The 22580-nt window shown below is 36.6% G+C and overlaps 5 non-coding genes across 5 annotated transcripts; 2 read left to right on the forward strand and 3 right to left on the reverse strand.

Moving 5' to 3' along the window:
• Positions 1 to 599: 599 nt before the first annotated feature.
• Positions 600 to 673, reverse strand: Trnai-aau (transfer RNA isoleucine (anticodon AAU)). Its single transcript has one exon. It is a non-coding gene; the product is annotated as a tRNA-Ile (tRNA).
• A 790-nt stretch (positions 674 to 1463) lies between these two features.
• Trnag-ucc (transfer RNA glycine (anticodon UCC)) lies at positions 1464 to 1535 on the reverse strand. Its single transcript has one exon. It is a non-coding gene; the product is annotated as a tRNA-Gly (tRNA).
• Positions 1536 to 8190: 6655 nt separating this feature from the next.
• Trnag-ucc (transfer RNA glycine (anticodon UCC)) lies at positions 8191 to 8262 on the reverse strand. The gene has a single exon. It is a non-coding gene; the product is annotated as a tRNA-Gly (tRNA).
• A 462-nt stretch (positions 8263 to 8724) lies between these two features.
• Positions 8725 to 8796, forward strand: Trnag-ucc (transfer RNA glycine (anticodon UCC)). The gene has a single exon. It is a non-coding gene; the product is annotated as a tRNA-Gly (tRNA).
• A 195-nt stretch (positions 8797 to 8991) lies between these two features.
• Trnai-aau (transfer RNA isoleucine (anticodon AAU)) lies at positions 8992 to 9065 on the forward strand. Its single transcript has one exon. It is a non-coding gene; the product is annotated as a tRNA-Ile (tRNA).
• The last annotated feature ends 13515 nt before the right edge of the window (positions 9066 to 22580 follow it).

Below are 22580 nucleotides of genomic sequence, written 5' to 3' on the forward strand. Positions count from 1 at the left end.
TATTCTTCAAGCTGACCACCAGTGTTACCACATATTTATCTGGAAAGGTACAGATGTTTTCGTTATTTTTGGTACAGATTCTGTACGGTACAGATTACTGATTTTCGTCAAAAAGTACAGATCGGTAAATATTCTTTCCGCGTGTGAAATTTCTATCGAAAATTTTATTGAATGATAGTATGCGATCTAAATTTAGAAATACTATGCATAAGCATCATCAAACACACGAGTGATTTGAGGCTAGCAAATGTTTATGTTCAGCGCTAATACGTACTAGTATTTGTAGTAAGTTAATCTATATATAAATTAGAATGTAAATATAATATTTTGTAGTAAATAAATGAATAATTCCGATGGTACAGATTTTTGGTACATATTTTTTGAAAGAAATCTGTACTTTTCTTTCAAAAAATATGTAAGATTTTTTTCCCTTCTGGTACAGATAAAAAAGTGGCAACACTGGTGACCACTTTACCACTACTTCCCCTACATTTTTACAGCATATCGCAGACTGGTTTAACTGTTGTATTTTTTTTAGTTGAGTGGAATTCGTGACTTACGACTGGACACGGATATTCATGACGGTTACCAAAAATAATTGGCTCCAGAGAGGATCGAACTCACGACCTTCGCGTTATTAGCACGACGCTCTAACCAACTGAGCTATGGAGCCATATAAAAAAATTATAATGCAATCACATTTTGTTCAGGATCGCTAGTGAAAAGATTATTATAAATATATAGATACGGATTTACAACACGCTCACACGAAAAAAAATCCTAAAGTGTCGACAAAAAATGCTTGACAAAATTTTTTTTTTTTTTTTAGATGACAGTAGATCTTGAAGTTTCAAGCAATTTGAAGACATTTGGCATAAAAAAGATTTTGAAAGCCCCAATTTCATGTACCGCCCCCTTGGGTGATTTTTCGGTTTTCAAAAAACTCAAATTTTGACGGCTGTGTGACACTAGTAAATGAAATCCGATTGAGGTAATATTTTGCATAGGATAGTTTTCCGTAGGAATCAAAATTTTCAATCAAGTTCCGTTTGAACATTCGAGATGACCTTTCCATTGGTACTCTAATCTGCAGTGTCGACACATGGTAGCGATATCCATTCAGGGATGCATATTATTCGTTCTAAGTTTACCCGGCCTGGAGGCAGTTTTAAATTATTAAAAATTGCTATCAAAATTATTACTACTGAAGTAGTAAAAATAAATTAATAAATAAAAAACGAAAAAATATCAGAAATAATATCAGAAGTGAAAAACAGGCGGATTGTATTAATATAATTCCGTAGTTCTATGCCGAAAATGCTGTCGTGTCCAACACACAACTCCTTACATTTTTTAGATCATATTTTGTTGTAGTATCGATTTCCAGAACTCAATTTGCACACTTTGTATAATGAATGATATACACATCGATCAACACAACATTCGTTACTTTAAAAATATTCTGCGTCGGCCGGGAATCGAACCCGGATCAACTGCTTGGAAGGCAACTATGCTGACCATTACACCACCGACGCTATATGCACTCCCCATTAATATTACTATTATTGTTCTGCATTATCGACTTATTTGAAGATCAATTATATTGATTTTCACATATATAAGAAAACAAACTGGTTTTGCATATTATTTCACCCTCAATATTTCAACATACAGGGTAACTTCGATATAACGTACATTTTGCTTTCAAAATTGTACGTTGTATCGAAATGTACGTTATATCGCAGCATAATAAAGAACTCTGAAACGTAGCTTATATTACTTCATTATGTTGCTGTTTGAGTAAGGTTGATGAATAAAATCAATAAGAAGACGAAGCCAACCTTTTTCATGATGTTTCCCTTTGTTCAGTTGATTGAAGTTTGATTCATTTAGAATCCGGAATCACAAAACAGTAGTATTTCGGGATTGATTAATGTTACAACACAAGCTTTAGTATCAAAATACAGATAATTTATTGTTCTTTCAGAAAAAAAAATTAAAAAAAAATATTTTTTTGGACTTCGATCATTTGTACGTTATATCGAGGTAAAATGTACGTTATATCGAGTGACGTTATATCGAGGGTACGTTATAACGAGGGTACGTTATATCGAAGTTTACCTGTATTTATATTTCATGTTTTTTAGCTCATGACAACTTCGTTTTATTAATTGAACATTTATTATATATGAGGGGCTTAGAATGCAAGGGGTGTAAGTGATTTGATCGATTACTCTTCATCAACTCAGCGCACAAAAACATTCCAATTTGATTTTGCTATAGAAACCGATAATTGAGGTTCTGACCTATCGTCCACATTGTCAAATAAGCTGGGAATATGTATGCAGTTAAGCTATGATCAAAAGAGAAAGTCGATAAAGAGAAATCAATCAAGTCACTTACACCCCTTGCATTTGAGTGCTGAGAACAGATCTAGCGAATAAGGTGGATATTCCAAGCGTTCAGTTGTTAATTTGACAAATTTTGTATTCTCAACATAGCTAGTAAGAGAATATGCTTTGTCGTTGTGATAGATTTATTTTTCTTCTGCAAAGCAGGTTTTTTGTCAAAATTTATATCATTCAGCTGGTTCAAAAATTGTCCTGTCATTGTTTTACTAGTTGAAGATAAGTACTCAATACGCATGAAGCTTTGGTAGCGGGAGTTCCGCTTTTATTGGCAGAAAATTATAAGTTAATTGCAATCCATTGCGAACATTGTGAAGTGAACCGGGATGAAACAATGGGTGAATGCGTAATGGAAAAATAGGTGAATGCAGTAAGCCAGTGATTAATTTTGAAAATGTGCGCACCAATTTTCCCAGAGACCGCATAATCACTGAACGCACTTCACAATGGTGGGATATTCTATAGCAGCGCACATTTTAACTAGTCACTGAAAAAAAGGGAAGACAAATACGGACCTTCCGCAACAGCTTGATACGTACTTTTGACTCCAAGTTGGTAGCTCCCACTGCTGAGCTAGTCGAAAACGTCTGCAACTTGCTGGATAGCCCTCATATAATTCTATTGCCTAAAGTCACCTTTTCCACGATGAATTTTATTACAGCAAGATTTTCAATTTATTCAATATCAAAAAAGACTATGACACATCTACTCACAATAGCTTATAAACAAAATCTGGCGTGACATAACGAGTCGAAAGAGTTAATACGCTACACTTACTCAATACAGTTACAGGAATTTTTACCCTTTATTTCGCGCGGCGAGTGACGTGACATAGCAAAGTTTCTCGCTTTATTGTGAAAGCCACTTTACTTTTCAGCTCCTGTTTTATACCCGAGTCGATAACATATGAGGGGCTCGGGATGAAAGGGATGTGAGAGACATGTTCGATTTTCTCTTCATCGACATTCTCTTTTGATCATAACTTAACTGCGAACATATTCCCAGCTTATTTGACTATGTGGACGATAGAACCTTAATTATCGGTTTCTATCCGCGTTGACGGCATTGAGCTTCGTATTACGAAATGGGAGAATAGGCATAACAATATGGGTTTGCAGAAGAAATTAACACATTTTTAAAATAAAAACAGGAAGTGGGTTATATCTATGGTATAACCGCAAGGGTGACGTAGGACTATCGTCGATTTAGAGATCATTTGTTTGAAGTTGAATCTCAATCCATTCTGAATGAATGAATAAATGAATATTTGGGGGACTTCGAAAACGAGAGCGTTACGTTGGAGGCACAAGGTTTTATGCATCCAATATAGGATACGAAAAACCTTGTTCTGAAGAATAATCTTCAGAAGCTAACCTGCTAACTGTACTTGATTGACAAATCACAAACCCAAATGTATTATATGGATATTTTATGGATAGAAAACATTAAAAAAAACTCTTTCGCTTGAATGTAATTTTCAATTCCAAGGGGAACTGGCAGATTATTTTCCAGCAACGATTAGATATTTCCACATTTTCCTCGATACTGGAAGCCCACCAGTGGTTAATACTAATTCGATAACCACCTGTTAATAGCACTTGATTGAAACATATATATATATATATATGAATAATATTTTGTATATGAATACAAAACATTCAAATAAACTCTTTCACATGAATGTATTTTTACATTCCCAGAGGAACTGGCAGATTATTTTCAGTAACGATTAGATATTTCCACATTTTCCTCGATACTGGAAGCCCACCAGTGGTTTATGCTAACTCGATAACCACCTGTTAATAGTACTTGATTGAAAAATATTTGTTCACAGTGTTACATGAATAGAAAACATTCAAATAAACTCTTTCACATGAATGTATTTTTAAATTCCCAGAGGAACTGGCAGATTATTTTCCAGAAATGATTAGATCTTTCCGGAATTTTCTCGATGCTGAATGGCATCCAAACGGAAAGAATTCTGCGCGTGTATGTGTCGATCCTTCGCCGTCCACCTCCTCCAGCACGTTAGGCAACGATGTTGTCTTGTCGATGTCCATCACAAAACTAAATGTATTTGGTCACAGTGTTACATGGATAGAAAACATTCGAATAAACTCTTTCACATGAATGTATTTTTAAATTCCCAGAGGAACTGGCAGATTATTTTCAGTAACGATTAGATATTTCCACATTTTCCTCGATACTGGAAGCCCACCAGTGGTTAATGCTAATTCGATAACCATCTGTTAATAGCACATGATTGAAACATACTTGGTCACAGTGTTACATGGATAGAAAACATTCAAATAAACTCTTTCACATGAATGTATTTTTAAATTCCCAGAGGAACTGGCAGTTTATTTTCCAGAAATGATTAGATCTTTCCGGAATTTTCTCGATGCTGAATGGCATCCAAACGAAGAATTCCGCGCGTGTATGTGTGTGTGTGGCGGCTGCTCCGAACTCTTCCCGGGGAACCGTTTGTGGCATCACTCTCCTCCTGATGGATTCCCTTCTGGCCTAGGGTGCACAAACAGGCTCTTGGTGACACCGTTCATCCGCGCTTTCATGATAAACGAAGAGCTTCACCACAACAGCGACAACATGCTCCAATCGCTGTTCAATTATAACTGAATGGATTTCCGAGCGGCACTCGCTTATATACCGATTGGTGATTTCAATAGCCTGTTTTGAAAGCAATTTTAAAACTATTGAAACAAGTTTTTGGATCAAAAAGTAACAAGTATAGAACGCGTAGACATTTTATCCGTCGAATGAAGTGTTTATCATACCATTTCGTTCAGTTGTTTAGGAGCTATTAACGCTCAAAATCTCGGTCTCCGGCGTAACGCTTTCGTTTTCGAAACTTTGATTTTACACCCCGGTATAGAAATGAAAGACGTAGTCCTACGTCAAAATTGTGAATGAAAATTATTTTTCCCAAATCAAATTAGTACTCGATGTAAATGAAAATCACTTTTGCTTGCAAGTAATGAAAAAATATCATACAAAAATTGTGTCTAAAGTTAATTTTATATTGTAATGGTAAGTTTTGGTGAGAATATCTGAAAATTCATACAAAATAGTTAAAATAAGGGTCAGAGCTGCTAGTAGGTAAATAACGCAAAGAAAAAAAATCATACATATTTATTTTTACATATTTTATTTGGCAGACTTATCTCACTTCTTAACTAGGCGAACCTAGCCAGAATTTTCCCCTGCCCCCGGGCTTCTGAATGCCAAAGGGGGACTAGGCTCTGCGGAATGCACGTATCTGCATGCTCGTGCTGTTTCAGTCCTGACCGAGAAATTGTCGGACAATCGCGCAGGTGCTAAGGATGACCGACTTTTGGATGCCGGCCAATTCCTTCTCCATATTCAACACCTTTAGCGCTTCCAGAAGTGTCTTCGGGACAATTCCAGTTCCAGAGAGAACGACTGGAACAATTCTTGGGACCTCCCTTAGCCCCCACAGTTCCTTGAGCTCCACGGCCAATGGTCGGTACTTGCAGATTTTGCGACCGTGGGTCTCCTCCAGATTCTGGTTCAGTGGAATAGCGACATCGATGATGGTGACTTTGCGGTCGCTCTTGTCGTAAACCATTATATCTGGGCGGTTGTGGTGGATCGAGAGGTCGGTCAGAACAGTGCGATCCCAGTACAGCTTGAAACGGTCATTTTCCAGGACAGGTGCAGGCAGGTACCGGTAGTTTGGTACGTTGTCTTCCAGTAGAGCACATTGGAGCGCCAGTTGTCGATGAACAATACGGGCCACGTTGTTGTGGCGCTCGGTGTAGGCTGCGTTGGCCAAAACGGGACAGCCTCCCATAATGTGCTCTATGTTTTCACCTGGTTGATGGCACATCCGGCAAATGTCATCAACGTCTTGATGCCAGACGTACCGCCTGCAGTTTCTCGTCGGCATTATCCTGTCCTGGATGGCTATCATGTCGGCTTCTACTACTGAAGAGAGTTCACCACGCGTTAGCCACAGATTAGATGCGGCCTTGTCGACGTGTGGCCGATCCAGTTGATGGGGGTGGGCACCATGCACTGCCTTCTGCTTCCAAGCTGCAATCTTCTCCTCCACTGTCTGCAGATTGCAGTTGAGTTGGTACTCCGCTTGCGCCAAGTGCAGAGCGCTGTATCCTCTGTCGGCGGCGCAGACAGCCCGGTATAGCGCGTTTTGGTTGGAGCGTTCTGCGAAGTACTCGCGCAGTTGTCGTACCTGGGCAACACACAGTGCAGATATGTCGACTATTCCAAGTCCCCCTTCTTTGCGTGGCAGTGAAACTCTCTCCAGTGCCGATTGAGGATGGTGCATTCCGGCCTCTTTAAATGCTTTCCTCATCCTCCTCTCAAGGTCCTCTAGGTCAGTTTTGCTCCATTTGACTACACCAAAACTGAAGGTCAGCAGGGGAACCGCGAATGTGTTGATCGCGCGTACCTTGTTCCCCGCGTTGAGGAAAGTCCTCAGGACACAGTTCACTCGACTCAAGAACTTGTCTCGCAGCTCCGTCTTGATGTCGGAGTGGCGAATCCCGGTGAGCTGTCGGAATCCAAGATATTTATAGGATTCGCCACGAACCATGTCTCTTATGAACTCGCCGTCATAGACCTCGTAACCTCCGGATTCGGTAAGCTGCCCTTTCAGCATATGGACACAGCGGCACTTGTCAAGGCCGAACTCCATGCAGATGTCCCTGCTTATGTCTTCGACAACCCGGATAGCTACACCTAGACGCTGACGTGAATCAGCGTAGACCTTGAGATCATCCATGTAGAAGGTATGGGTCACTTCTTCGTGGGCGCCGTCGCCATACCTTATTTTATAGCCATGACCGTTTCTATTGAGCGTCCTACTGAGGGGGTTCAGTGCCAGACAAAACCAAAGCGGGCTGAAAGAGTCGCCTTGGAATATCCCCCTCTTTATCTGCAGCGTTCTAGACTGCAACACATTTTCCCCATCACTGAGGTGCAGAGACGTACTCCACTGCCTCATCGCATGCTGCAGGAACCTAACGACGACGGGATCAATTTTGTAGAGCTCCAATACCCGGACGAGAAACGAGTGAGGTATGGAGTCATAAGCCTTCCTGTAATCGATGTAGGCCATACTTAGGTTCCGCTGGTTATATACCGCCTGGCCGACTATGGCTGCGTCGATGATGGCCTGGTCTTTGCAGCCATGCGTATTTTTCCTGCATCCTTTCTACTCTTCTGCGATGATGTGATGCTGTTCGCAGTGAGCAGAAACTTTGGCGGTAATTATGCTGCTCAGTATTTTGTACAGACTCGATAGGCACGTTATCGGTCTGTACTTTGATGGGTTATTTATTTATTTTATTTATTTTTATATTTTACATTTTTTTTTTAAATAAGGGTCAGAGCTGCTAGTAGGTAAATAACGCAAAGAAAAAAAATCATACATATTTTAGTAATTAAAAACCTTAGGGCCGACTAATCTGATAGAGAATAGTTGGCCTCATACAAACTAATGTCGTATCCAGATGTCGACACCATTCCGCCGTCATTGCGAATAGCAATATCAAATTGGAACGTTTCTGCAGCTGAGTTATTCACGAAAAAAAAAGTTGATGAAAAGATAATAATTAAATAATAATAATCGTTTCACTTACACTTCAAATCTCACCTAGTGACAAAATAGAGTCACGCCATTCGCCTTCGGGAACAAAGGGAATAAAACGGCTTTTGTCGTCGTTCCTGAATTAGATGGAATCTGTTTTAATCAATGCCCTTTCCTTTAGTAAAAACATTCTGCGTCGGCCGGGAATCGAACCCGGATCAACTGCTTGGAAGGCAACTATGCTGACCATTACACCACCGACGCTGTACGTCTGTTATTCAAAAATATACTTTAAAAAATATTCCTCCATATACTAAATATATACTCCCATTTTTGTGCAGTATATTATGTTTATTCTTGTTCTGTATTGTTAGCGAAGTTAAAACAATTTTATCAACAATCAAAAAAAATATTTTATATTTTATCGATAGACTGAGTATCCCGGTAAAGATTGCAGGGTTCTGTCCTCTCATATGCCGATTTTTCCATTTTTCATGAATTAAAGATAAAATATTATATTCAACTGAAAAACGCAAGAATTTTATACAAGTTTTTGTTTTTTGTTCTTTCTAGCATTATGTCAGGAAAAGGTATATGAAATTTAAAAATTTATGCATGTGAAGCACTGAAAAAATAATTGATTTTCAAAAAGACCAAAAATAATTTAAAAAATAAGAGTCAATGATACTAAACCATGGTTGTCATAAGTAAACAGACTACCACATAGCGTCGGTGGTGTAATGGTCAGCATAGTTGCCTTCCAAGCAGTTGATCCGGGTTCGATTCCCGGCCGACGCAATAATATTTTTTTTTTATTCGAGAGGAATGATAACCGAAATTGGTTACTACTAGAGTCAGACGCCCTGTGTTTTCGGTGTTTTTATGACTAAAATGTGTGTTTTCGAAATCTGTGATCGTCTGCTTGTAATATCTTTCATAGACCTTTTATAATTTGTTTGATAAAATTAAAAAATGAACAGCAAACATCCAAGTGGCTCCATAGCTCAGTTGGTTAGAGCGTCGTGCTAATAACGCGAAGGTCGTGAGTTCGATCCTCTCTGGAGCCAGTTATTTTTATTACGGTAAAAAAAATCTTATTACTATATAGTACAGAGTTTCCCAATTCAATTCAAAAAAGTATTGGGACCGAAACAATAAGATAAGTATGGATTTGTTGTTGTATGGTGCGGTGTCTGATTTTGAAGTATTATGCTTTTCCAGTCGAAAAACCTGGATAATTTCAATGTAAACACGTCGAAACAGTTGTTTCCTATTAGCTCAGACAGCCCAAACTAATAAATAAAGTTAACTTGAACGATCTGCGATGAAGCATTCCAAAAATCGGTTCCTATCCAGATTTCGGAATCCTTATTTGACGAACATTACTCGAAATATTCGGTAGAAATAATTACCATTAAAATCATTAATAAAGTCGAAGGTTCGAAAAAGTCTTAATCAATAAGGGTGCTCATACACTGTTGCCCGAAGCCAAATATTTGACTCTTTTTGACAGATTAATTTTGGATGTGGTAGCCTGTGCTGCTGAGCCTCAGTGAATAACGTTATGTGTATTAAGAAGATATTGAACCTGCAATTCATCGGATTAAGAAACTGTCAGAACGAAGCACCAAACAGGCTGAATCCGTGTAATCGAGGGCTCGGAACAATCGGAACAATGAAACGAGATGATGAATTTTTGACACACACGGTATAACATTTATCATCTAGATTCTAGAATATAAGTAAAAAGAAGCATTTGTTTGTTTGGTGGAAAAGTCCTGGCCGGGAGTAAGAAGTGCCCCCAAACCAAATCACCAGCTGTATGGCAAATATTGTATAGGATATCAAATATAAAATGTTGGCGGTTTTTTGAACCCCTATGTGGTTTAACATAGGGTCTATGGTGAAAAACGTACTTTTTCGTTTAGTTCACGCCGTTCTCAAAAGCTTCACGATAAAAATTTGAAAAAAAAATACTAAATATGCATCTCACTACGGTTTATTAAGAAAAATTATCCAAAAAAAATTTCAACAAAAATTGAAATACAAAAAAACGAGTATTGAAATTTAGGATTTTTTTTTTTTTGGATTTAGAGATTCAGTACTACTCTAATTCATATTAAAATGTGTTCCTACGGCTTTTCTAGATATGTGTGATTTTTTCAGATATTTTTTCAGTGTAGCGCGGTACAAAAAAAATATTTTTTTTTATATTTCCAAAGGGCCTGGCTGGGTAAGGGAGTAAAAAGTGCCCCAAACCAAATCCCGATCTGTACGGAAAATATTGTATAGAATACTAAATATGAAATTTTGACAGTAGCACCATATATTTGAGTTTTTATATAGTACAACATAGTATCTATGGTGAATAAAGCACCTTTTCGTTTTTTTTTCACGCCATTCTCAATAGCTTTGGGACAAAAATGTGAAAAAAAATACTGAAAGTATATCTTACAAAGGTGTGTCGATCAATATTTTCAAACTATTTTTTCATCAAAAAATCAAACACTAAAAAAATTTTAAATTAATTTCTATTTGAATTTTAAATTATTTTTTTTATTTCGAGATTCAACACTACTCAAGTTTGTGTTCACATTTCTTCCTACGTCTATTTTAAATATATGTGATTTTCCCGTAATTTTTAGTGTGTTTTTCACGGTACAAAAAAAATCATATATATATTCAGGCATTTCTAAATTTTTAAAAACAAATATTACTTTGACACCCACTTTTGCTATAATTTTTATTTAAATGCGTTTGTATGTATTGTTTTTTCCACATGTAGCGTAATTTTTCTTGAATTTAAAAAAATATAGGAGGTTGTGTCCAAGACAAGACCGCATTGTTGACGTAGAACTACGCTGTTAATTTATTCAAGTTGCTTGTTTATAACTTCGAATATTATTTTTTAGAACGCTACGAAATGTTCATTTTTCGCTATTCTTAAAAAGAACCCTTTGTTAATATTACTGGCCTCAAGAAATGTGGAATTACTTTCTCACTTTCGAGGTAAGCGCAGCGGCCATCCTTAGAGGATAAATTTTTGCTACTGTCATGTGAATCCAAATCACAAACAAAATTCCAGCTTTTTTTTTTTGGTGAACCGATGATAGCCTAGCTTGATGATTCCCCACACAAATTGTGTAGTTCAGAACCTTATGAAATGGCGGCATTCAATGTAATGATTGCAATGCCAGATACATCAGCGAGTGAGTAATTTGGTCGCGTCTGCAGCTCAATCCGAAACGGAGACATGTGATGACCCAAACCAAAAAAGGACAAGCGATATTCATTGCTTCGAATACAGAACGATACTGAAATTTGCCCTCCTTCCTTCCTTATTGGGGCAAAAAAACTTTAAACTTCTTCATTTTCATTCGTCTCTAGCCTTCAAAAAGGCCCTTGGGGAACACTTCTGTTGAACTACTCCACTATCACTAATACCTTGAGAAAGGCATTCGATCTCCCGACGAGGCCCGTCCAGCAAACGATGTTCACCATTCGAGTGTCCCACGAAGAATGAAAGTTTGCCTTATTATTATACTCCAGGCAAATATTCCCCTTCGTTGCTCGTTATTGACAGCATGGGTAGGGAAGCTCACAAATGGACAGAACAAATGTATAGGAAAATGATTTTCTTCAATTCTTCAAGTTTTCATCAATTTAAACCGTTTGAACACCAGGGGATTGTAATATATGGCATAACAAACAAATCTTAGGGAATTTCCGATTCGTTTGGTATGTAAATCGTCAAAATCCGTTCGCGATAAAAATAGTTATTAACGTTAACTTTAATTCATAAAATCGTGACCTGTTGTCTGATTTGGCACCCCTAATGAAAAACGTAGTTCTACGTCAAAAAATAATGTTTTGACCTTTGGGCATTTTTTTAATGTAGACACCCAGTACTGCTCTAATATTTATTTAAATTTTGTTTTGTGCTTCAAATTGAGCATTGTGCTGTACAAAGATTTTTTTTTTCTCGTATCTTAAAATGTATGAGATTATCTTTACATTGGATTCAGATGGTTTACCAAATTCATAGGTGTCAGCAATACGCTGGAGTATTGGAGATGAACCAGCCTTTGGCTGAAAATCTCTTTAACCCTTTCACGACCACGGGGACGCCGATGTCCCAAGCAAAAATCATGGATTAATTAAATATTCACGTAACCATTGTAAATTATTTTTTTTATTTTAATATTTCGGAATGTACCTTTTTATTATTTTTACTGGCAATACATAATAGCAACCATAGGGACATATTTGTGCCATAAATTTAAAAAAAAAAAAGGTAAAAGTTTTTTGAATTTTTAGTATAAATTATGTTTTTAGGGTGCCTATTGATTCATAACATATAGCTAAATTGATTTAATAAGGTACCGTAACCTTATGGTCCTGAAAGGGTTAATAAAGAAAGAAAAACAAATGTACGCTGGAGCTCGGTGAGAAAAATAAAGTCCTTGTGGAAAGATCATTCGGATTAATGAGAAGAATACTTTAAAAAAATCCAAATTATTATTATTTTTTAATTTTAATCTTACAATTGAAAACCACCAATACAATAAATAATCAATTTCAAGAAAACAAAAATAATACTGCAGATGATGAAGATAATTGTTTTTGTGTCTGGCAATGCCCTTAAAAATTCAGGAAAAAATTACGCCGCATGTAGAAAAAAAAGACACATATATTAAAATTAGAGCAGAATTGGTCTCAAAGTTATATTTTTTTTTTCAATATTTCGAAATGCCAGAAAATATGTAAAAATATGTTGTGCCGCGTATTTATATTTTTTTTATTATAAGATTTTTTGATGAAAAAATTGTTTGAAGATATTTATCGATACACCTTAGTAAGACGTATTATATGATGCACAGAAAATGTGTCGGGAAATAACATTCTGAATACTACGTTAAAAATAAAATGGAAAAAAATACACAAGAATTTAAATTGTTATTAACGTCCATGAAGAAAATCAATCGCAATCAAAATTGATCATATGATAATGGTATTTGTGAATTTGAGTATCATTTGAGCAAAGTTTAAAAAAACTCTGAGAGAGACCGGGCAGTGGCTGACTGATTTCATAAATGTTTTTGTATAGATGTTCATATTTCACCATCATATTGCGTTTCACGATTTCAGTTTCATTCAACACTAATTTCGCTGCGTGAGTGTCATTCGTTGGCCAATAATTTCTGTGTCAATCGAATGCAAATGTTGTTACGATTTCAATAAATCGCAGCGTGACGTCGAAAGTGGAGCACCGCTTGCGGAAATTAAAGCTTCCTGAGGGGAATATTTTATTGCGACGATAAAATAAATATACAATATTGAAACAAAACGATTTATCAATTCATAAATATCTGATTATCATTTACGATTGCGTGCGTACCTTCAACGCTCTTCACCGTCACTTTTCGGCATCGGGCCGGGCGTTCCGCGAAGGATCGGGGAGTTACCATGTTGTTTGTCATGTTGATAAAAAATACCGTCACACATGTGCGATGTTTCCGATGAGGTTGAAATGCAGCCCGAGCACAAAGAGCGCGCATATTATCACATTGTCGAAAATGCGAACGACGACGGTTCCGACGGCACGTGGTCGGATGCCGCGGGAGGGATGCCTTAAATATGAAATATTTCCGCATTACCGGAGGGAATCCCAAATATGTGTATACAAGGGTGCACCATACGGGAGTGTATAAATTCAGATTTGATCCAATATGGTTGGGGTGGAAGTACGACACTCTTGACAGCTGGTTGCGGGCGGCCTCGATTGCTTGCCACTCTTGGCTCCAGTGCGAAAGAGTGAGAACCGAGAGTGCGAACATGCGGCAAACATGCGATGATATGTCAGCTTAATATCATTTTAATATAATTGAATTATATCACACTTGCGTCCTCGGGAATCTTGTGATGAACCAAACAAACTATTGAAAATGTGTTGACATTGATGCAATAGATGCAATGCAAATGGTTCCCTGAATGATGAATGATTTGAAATTGGACTTCTGGTAAAGAGATTTCATAAATTCATAATTTTTGTTTTGTTGACCTAGATCAGCTATACTCAAACTGCGGCCCGCCTGGCCCGTTATCATTTTGTATGTGTAACAACGACAAAAACTTAAGAAATAATTTAGAAAACATGAGATGAGAATAACGGAGGTTAATACAATCCACTTCTACACATTAGTTACTTGTCTAGTTAAGTGGTATTAGTAAATCATATCTATTAAATACATTTAAACCGATCATGTGAGCTAATCCTGTCGAATAAAAATGAAAATATCTATATGACAATATGAATATGGTTGGTTAGGTTTTTGTATTATAGAGATTTAAACTTTTTCAGTTCAATCGTCTCTAGCCTTGAGAAAGGCCCTTGGAAAACTTTACTCTACTCCAGCACTACACCTCCACCCTCATTGCCTTGAGAAAGGCACTCGATCCCTCGCCGTCCAGCAACGATGTTGTCCAGTCGGTGTCCACGCAACGAATGAATATGAATATGAAAACATTACCATTTTTGACATAAGACTACGTCTTTTAGTAATGGTACCTAATCAAAAAACTGGTGACGGTTTTCTATGAAATAGTTTCATTGTTAATATTTATTTTAACTATGAACTAATTTCAATGGTTTGCATTCCAATCGAATCGGAAATTCTTCAATTTTTTTCGGTAATTTATACATTACTGCTCCCTAACCCTTACTAACCCATGAATGATTTAAAATAAGAAAAATTGGAAGAATACACATTTTCCTATCATGTTCTTCTGGCCGAGTGTGTATGGGGGAGGTACAATATTCAAATATCACTGCAAATAAGACAGGCACGAGTTGGTCGCTCGAAATGCAATTGCAGCCATTCGCGATTTCAAAACACAATATTCACAATTCATCAGTCATCTGGCTACCGACCAGACAACAGCGAGACTTTCGAATAACCTTTCTCAAGCCCAAGAGTTTAGTTGAGTTTTCCAAATTGGTTTCTTTCAAGGCAAGAGGCGAATGAACTGATGAATGTAAAAACCTTCATAATTCAAAACATCATCATCATCATTCAATTCGTCTCGGTCCAGAATCAAACAGTAGTCTTTCCCGATGCTGATGTCAAATACAATGGTTCTGCTCGATTCTGAGGAACAATGAACGATAGATGTTAGACTGTATGGTGCAATTTTGTTCGACGGGATCACCACGTTGATCTGCATGCCGTCTGGTGAAGGGTGCAGCTGTGTTTTGCATCACATCATATTTAAATCTGTTCTGGAGTGTATGTTCAAAATTTCTGAAATAAGAGCGTTACGTTTCGGGTGCAAAGTTTCCAGTGTTAACACCTTTTGTCAGTTGTACAAAATCTCTTCATTCGAAAGATAAAAGCTAGGGGGTCTCCGTAGCCACATTGGTTGCGCGTTCGCTTAGTAAGCGATCGATCGTGAGTTCAAAACTCAGGGCCCTCATTGACCATCTTTGTGTTGTTACAGAATAGCTTCGTCCACGCAACAATCATCAGCGATGGAGATCGATCCACGGTCGAAATAAGATCGATTCATCCATACAACTGCTCTGCTCTGCAAGACACATCGGGCTGCTGTTCTATAAATAACTCAACAATGATCAATCAACTGTCTCCGCTGTCCGGTGGACCAACTGGATAATGGAAGAACAGAAAGAATACTCTTACGCCTAGATGGCTATAGAAGGAATACTGGCGAATGGCAACTGTGTAATGTGCTAATTATAGATATGATAACCATGTGACATGTACACGATTAAAATTCGGCTCTGTTACAGCTAAAAATGCTAATGAGCCTTAAATAAATAAATAAATGAGATAAAAAAAAAAGATAAAAGGTGCATAAGTAATGCTGTTTACTAATTGATCCAAAAACTTGTTTCTATATCTCAAAACTGCTTCGAAAGCAAATTATTGAAATCACAAAAAAAAAACTATAAATATGAGTACCTTAGTCAAGATTTGTCAATGCATGTTAGCTGGCAGCGAAAGTTCTCTAAATATTGTGCTCGCCCAGGCCAATATCAGTTTCTATTTTGCTACTGTGTTGAACTTTTTTTTGTCACAGAATGCATCTTCAGAATATGCTATAAACAAGCATAGTGTAGAGCGGAATCAAAGCAGAAGAGAAATATTAAATAAAAGGTACGTCGTCGGTTTTCACACCGTGGAGATTGTACGAATTGTTGATCTTATGCGTTATGCATTATCAAATAGATAACGGTGGTGTGGGACAAATATATAATCGCCTGGAACCGCATTGTATGTAGTACGAGAAAGTGCCGCTATACATACTGTATGCGTTACGTGTATTGTTCTAAGTGTGTATACTGTTCTCGTGAATGAATCAAGAATCAACCATTTTCAGCTGGTTGATTCAGTTAATTCAGGAGTGTGTTTGGATTTTTTGATGAAATTATGTTGTTTTCAGTTGTAGAGGGTTTAAACTTTCTCAATTTATTCGCCTCTAGCTTTGAAAAAGACCAATTTGAAAAACCAAACTAAACAACCCGGCCTTGAAAAATACTATTTAGACAGCCTTGTTGCTTGGATGACTGATAAATCCTGAATGGCTGATTTGTGATTTTTTCAATCGATCATTCAACTTTCGTGGTTTGAAAGCTGAAAGTGACGTAAGGTATTTTTCAACCCTGAAAGTTGTGTTCTTCGGTAAAAACTGAAGTTTATTTTTTTTCAATGGTATTGCCTTCGCCTTCGCAGTTACCACATAATAGGTTTGATTCGGATTTCGGATTCATGTTTCGTTCTGCGTTGGGAAAGTAATTTTGCTAGGAGATACTAAAAAACTACTTAGATATTCAAGAAGTTCAGTATTCCGATTTCATTGCTTGGTCTAGCCAGCGAGCAATCAACAGTACACGTTGATGTTTAGAAATAATTTGACAATCTACCCAAATTGTTTCGCGAAGCGTTCACGCTCCTCAGTGAAGGCTTTCATTTGTCGGCCCTTGTCATTGCTATTAAATGTTTGTATCAGAGAGTTTTTATTAAATTTGTCCAATGTTTGTGCTCGCCGGCAATAATTTCGTAGTTCTATGTTAACAGTGCGATCGTGTCTTGAACATCACTATTCTTCATTTATTTTGTTTTTCTTTGCGGCCCGTGGCACCATGACTAGCACATGTTTGTGGCCTCTATGAAAAAAAGGTTGAGTAACGCTGATCTAGATAATGTTATGCAATATACAGGTCGAGAATTCCAACAGCCTTCTTCAGCAGCATTTAACGCTAGAGCTACCGACATTTGATGTATACCTAGTTCTACCGTACCCGTCAAATTGACGGATTTATGATAAGTGCTTTTGTTGTATTTTCGACTGAGTTTATATTAATAAAAGAATGTGATTTGGCAAAAACAACATTTCATATAACACTTTATATGTTTATAATAAAAAATAAACAAGAACGGTTTATATTTACATTTATATGTCTTCAAGAACATGTTATTCTGGATGAACACTTGCCACAAACGTATTTTTTGCATGTATTGCAAGTATACATCGCTCTGTTTTTGTTGCACAATTGTATTTGGCAAGTTTTTCGTTCTTGAGGTCTTATTGTTGAGTTTTCTGTAGTACAATCCATTGCTTTATTCGGTTGTTTTTTTGTAGTGAGCTTGTTCTCTGCAGCACTTATATTCATCGGAAAGTTCTTCTGCCAATTGAAACAAAAATTGATTCCTGGTTATGTTCCCATCACAAGTCTCTTTGTATAAAATCCACGAATTGATTGCTGCCAAGTCCAAAATATTGTAGAACACTTGAAATGGTCATCTACGAGACCCTGTTTTTACGCTATATTAGCGTGCTATCTGGTCAAATAAATCTACTCCAAACTTGGTTTTATTGTAAAACGATACAATTTCAGGTATTTGTTTTCTATTGGAATCTATTTTTACGGATCTATGCTTAGAACTAAGAAGCAGTACTTTTTTGCGAGGTTTAGTTTTATAAATTGTCAGTTTTGTAGAGTAAAGAGCCATGTTATCTTTCACCACTTCAGCTGTTCCTGACAATTCTATTCTATTTGATCGCACAGTTCCAACAAGACTTGTTTTTTGCGAGTTCCATATTTGTAAAAAAATATCTGTAGTGATATTTCTTCCACAGTTCACATAATTGCTTGGTAGATTAAATACTACAAATTCGTTCAATGGTACCCCTGATGGTCTAAGTTCATCTTTACCAAAGTAAGGGAAGCTATTTATAAGATATTAACTCTTCACGTCTACAGCTAACCAAAATTTGATTCCGAACTTGTTCGATTTATTTGGCATATACTGCATACCTTTGTAGGAAACAGCTCGTTTATTGTTTTATTTTGATCAGGTTTGTAACAAGCGCGGCTGTTCTCAATGAATGGTTTCCATGTTTCAGAAACTAATCCAAATTTATCAGTTTGTAATCGAGCGTTCGAATGAATCTCATAATTTCTGAAAATCGATTTCTGCACGTCGTTTCGCGACAAAAGAAGGTCCCCATTTTCTGGACACAAAAATACACGTTATAACAATGGAAAAAATTTCGCATTTTTTTAATCTCTTACTTTTGCTAACTGTCTTTTACTCTCAGTTAGACTCATATTCAATATCATCCTGTGGAGAAGCTTTATTTACTCTTTTATAACAATTTTATTATCATAGAGTGATAATACTTTCTCTATTGTTCACAGTCTAAATTTTCTAACTGCTCCGAACTCAAAACATATCGGACAACTATTGTTCGTATACTGTACGAAATTGCATGTCTAATTGAATGTAAATACGTATTGATGTCCACTATTCCGTGATTGATGCATAGATTCTTATAAACTTTGAAATTGCCAGATCCGTTAATTTGACGGGTCTCGGTAGAAATAGGTATAGGTGGTACTGATTATGGAAGTTAAAGCCGATAAACAGAAATTGAATATGAATAAAAAACTATCCTTACATCTCATGAAAAGTCATCATAAAATTTTAGAACAATACATAAAAATTATATAAAATTTGTGACCATAAAATTTGAAATCCGTCAAATTGACGGTTTCGGTAGTTCTAGTGTTAACTTAATTTATTTATTTATTCGTTTATTTATTTATTTATTTATTTATATATTTGTTTATTTATTTATTTATTAATTTATTTATTTTTTTATTCATTTAGAAGAACATACATTGTCAAACGCCGATATTGACTCATCAACTCATTGGAATTGGAGACACAACGCGCGAGGAGAACGCCACAACGAAACAGGAACTCCGTCTAATTGTTTTATGATTGAAATTATGGAAGCCGCAAAAGGAAAGGGTTTTATGAGTGGTAGTGAATGAAAGAATTGATGGTGGTGTACATAAATGTGGATACACACAACATGTTACTTGCAGCTCTAAAGTAGTATTGATAAAACTGTGTACACACTGAACCGCGAAACATTGAATAGCTTTGCATAATAAGTTCATTTCTAAGCGAGTTATTCTCATTCATGGCGCAATGTTCAATTTTTCGCCAAAAAGAAACCTTTACTTATTCAAACACCGCAAAAAACTGCCTTCACCATCACATCCTTTCCCAGCATGTGATCTAGAAACGAAAAAAAGAAAACAGAAGAGTTTGCAAATCACACACACAAAAATCAAGCTTGTCTAGCTGGCATAAATTTACATTAGCTTCGTTTTCGTTCCGATGGCGCGATGGTGGAAACAAAAACCTTTCCTCCCGTAGACAGGCAGCAGCCTGGCGAGCATTCCGCGATGTCAGGAGTACGGAAAAGTGACAAGAAAATGGCGCGACGGAAACTGCCTCAGGCATTCGCCGTGCCACATAGACACAATGAGGTGCGAAATAAACGACCCCCGTCCTCTGGAACATGCAGTGCAGCAGCATATCATGTGCTACCGAGCAAAATGATTTGCCAGGAAGCGTGACAATGATACAAAACAGATTAAATGGTTTGGCTTTAAAACGGTCTCACATTTGGCTGTCAAATTTAGGAATTGTTAGATAAATATATAAATGCTTTGAGTGTATAATGTTATTGTAACTATAAAGAAAATTTACATTGTTTGCTTATTAGATTCTCTGTAATAAAGTAATAAAGTAATAAAGGGGCTGATCGAATAGATTACACGTATTTCAACTATTGATTGAGTTAATCGATTGCATGAACACTTCACATCATTTTTTTATTATAAAATAAATTGCAGTAGCTGTTATATAAATATAAGTCTGGTTAGTTCCACATCACCAAGAATTAATGATATATAACTCCCTAACAAGTCAATCTCAAATATTTTCTCAAAGTAGATGAGAAATCTACTTCAATTGATAAATAGCCACGTTCAAGCTATGCCAGCAATAGAGATTAATGTCCCTCATCATTATGTTCATTGCAAATAATAAATTCCGGTACGAATGCACTCAGTATTAACTTGAAGTGATGAAGAATATTTCATTCAAATTGTATGTGTCACTTAGCTACATACAATTCTGACGTCGTTTTGATACATCCTCAATTGTGTATTCGCAACTCCAATGAATACCAGAAACACTTTCGCGTGGAAAATTATACCCGATTGCTACCAAATCAGAACAATCAATTTCCACAATGTTAGGCCTAACTCCGGTACCAGCATGGAAGTGAATTAAATGTTCGTAGGCGTAATAAATCTGTTACGATGAGTGAATAACACTTTCTCCGACTTGCACAAAAGGGGTGATACTGTGTAACCACGATGGAACAGTGCACTTGAATACGAACTGCTTGAATGGAATGACCCACTTGAGGAAAATATGCTCTCAATAAACGAACATGGATTGAAACGCACGGACTTTCTGACTGACTTCAAAGTAATTCGTCAGTTGAATATTACCACCGAAAAACATCAATCAGTCTAATGAACTGATGATTCCTGGTAATGTATAGGAAATATTTCAAGAAAACAGAAACTCAGGAAACATGTACCTAAATAACACACTCAAACGCCGATGGCAGCTGGCTTGCTGCCGGGATTTTGTACAGTAAATTAACGATCACTAAAAGAGAAAAAATGATACACTTACCATAGAAAGTTTAGTTTCAAAACAAAAACTAAAGAAAGCCGAAATCTCATGTAAAACCTACTACTTGACGACACATACTTTAGTTATTGCGTTCCAAAGTGGGCGGCTCATATATATATTTTTTATTGTTGTATTCCCATAGATCAATGTTATGGAGAGAAAAATCAGAATTTTTTTCGGAAAACTCTGAATGAAAATCGGAAAAAATCGAAAAATGTATTTCCCATATGTTAAAATTATCATGATAAGCGATGTTATTCCATTTGATATATGCGTTAACGAAATTGATCATTATTTGAAAATGAAAATGGCATGAAATTTGGAAAATCGAAAAAAAAATCGATGACAAATGAATTAAAAACACATAAAAAGTCGAGATCTGGTGTCATCTCGAAAAAAAAATTTGGCCGAAAATCAACCTTCTGGGACTTTAACATAGGATTTTATTTTTCGGGAACATATTGGTGCCTCAAAACGCTGTACATGTATTTCGTTTTCGTAATTATGAATTGTATTTGTTTTTTATAGTTTACATAATTTCGGGACCAAAGGGCCCGTCGTCTCGTTCACCTGTCAACAGGTAGACAATCGCAAAAAAAAAATAAAAAAAAAAATTACTTCACATTTGTAGCATGGACGAGAATTATCAAAGGTAATTTATTTGTTATTTTCATTTCCGAATATCGGTTTTTTTTGCTGTTTGGGTGGAGCTTCTCCACCATGAAAAAATGTAATCTGAGAGCTACACTTGACTACATCACACAACCCGCTCGCAAACAACACAACACCTCGAACCAAGCAGGAATGACTACCGGGTTCAAACCTTTCATCACTAACCGTCACCCACCGTCATTCAAACACTTTTCTGCATCTTCAAGTGCAGCAGAGCAAACGCAATCAGTTATGTATGAAGCGATCACTACTACTAATGCCTTGCCTTGCGCCTTGCGTAAAAATGCGATTCGAAGTTCAAGATTATCTGCTGAACGAAGCTGATGGAAACGATAGAAAACAAACACACCATTGTTGATTGAACGGGTAGCTCACTTGGTCACGCGTCGCCTCTGCAAGGAGCGCCAGATTTTTAAATATTTTTTTCTTGAAAACTGAAAATCATTTTTTTTCTCTTTTTCAAAAAATGGCTTTATTCAAAGATTTTATAATATTTGAACTACCGAACCGATTGGGATGATCGACGTATCAAATAGAAACTAATAAACTAGTCTTCTTTAAAAAAAAATAGTACACCTCCGGAAAAAAAATGTTTTGCGATAATAGTCGTATTGGTCTAGTCTAGTCGCAGAGGAATATTGTACGAAGACGAGAACATGTTAACTTTGAAAAATCATAACTCAAAAAACGAGAAAAGAAACTAGAACATCTCTGGTTTTGGATATTTTATGTGATAAAACTTTCAGCTTTCAAGAAAAAATATTAAAAAAATATATCACCCTTGGTCCTGAACCCATGTAAACCAAAAAAACCAATTATCTC

Source organism: Toxorhynchites rutilus, chromosome 3 (genome assembly GCF_029784135.1).
Source record: "Toxorhynchites rutilus septentrionalis strain SRP chromosome 3, ASM2978413v1, whole genome shotgun sequence".
Classification (NCBI taxonomy): Eukaryota; Metazoa; Arthropoda; class Insecta; order Diptera; family Culicidae; genus Toxorhynchites; species Toxorhynchites rutilus.